Below are 521 nucleotides of genomic sequence, written 5' to 3' on the forward strand. Positions count from 1 at the left end.
GATCAATTAAAGACGTAATCAAACAGACGATGAACACTATTAACAGCAATTATTATATGATGCTGTAAAACTTATAGCAAAATGTGGTAGTTCAGCTAGTTGCCAAGTAAACATTTCTCATTTTTATTTAGTTTTAACTTGATATACTAAAATAAATAAAACTAATGTTGAAATAAAAAATAATACAAACAATTTAGACATATTAAAAATATAATAAAAATGACAAAAACACACAAAGAATACTAAAACAATAACAGAAATTAAAACAAAAACAATATATAAAAAATAAATTCATACTATTAATAAAAACTATAATAGTATCTCACTGATACAAGATTATTATAATAAAATAATCTTTTTATAGTACAACTGCAAAATTACAGTATAAATTTTTACAATCTTAATTTCTTCATTTTCAAACAGCAAACCATTAAGCTTTTATTTTGGCAGTTTGGCAACTGAACGTATGTTTTAGTGAAATTTGGAAGCGCATATATATATATATATATATATATATATAT

The 521-nt window shown here is 21.3% G+C and overlaps 1 protein-coding gene across 1 annotated transcript in view; it reads left to right on the top strand.

Annotated features, from left to right (window-relative positions):
• The window catches only part of LOC107747483 (laminin subunit alpha-1-like), a gene marked incomplete at its 5' end in the record, with an annotated part of 32,125 nt that overhangs the window by 5,031 nt on the left and 26,573 nt on the right, over positions 1 to 521 (top strand). The gene's annotated exons all lie outside the window — the stretch shown is intronic.

This window comes from Sinocyclocheilus rhinocerous, unplaced genomic scaffold, assembly GCF_001515625.1.
Source record: "Sinocyclocheilus rhinocerous isolate Xijiao unplaced genomic scaffold, SAMN03320098_v1.1 scaffold6552, whole genome shotgun sequence".
NCBI classification, from domain to species: Eukaryota; Metazoa; Chordata; class Actinopteri; order Cypriniformes; family Cyprinidae; genus Sinocyclocheilus; species Sinocyclocheilus rhinocerous.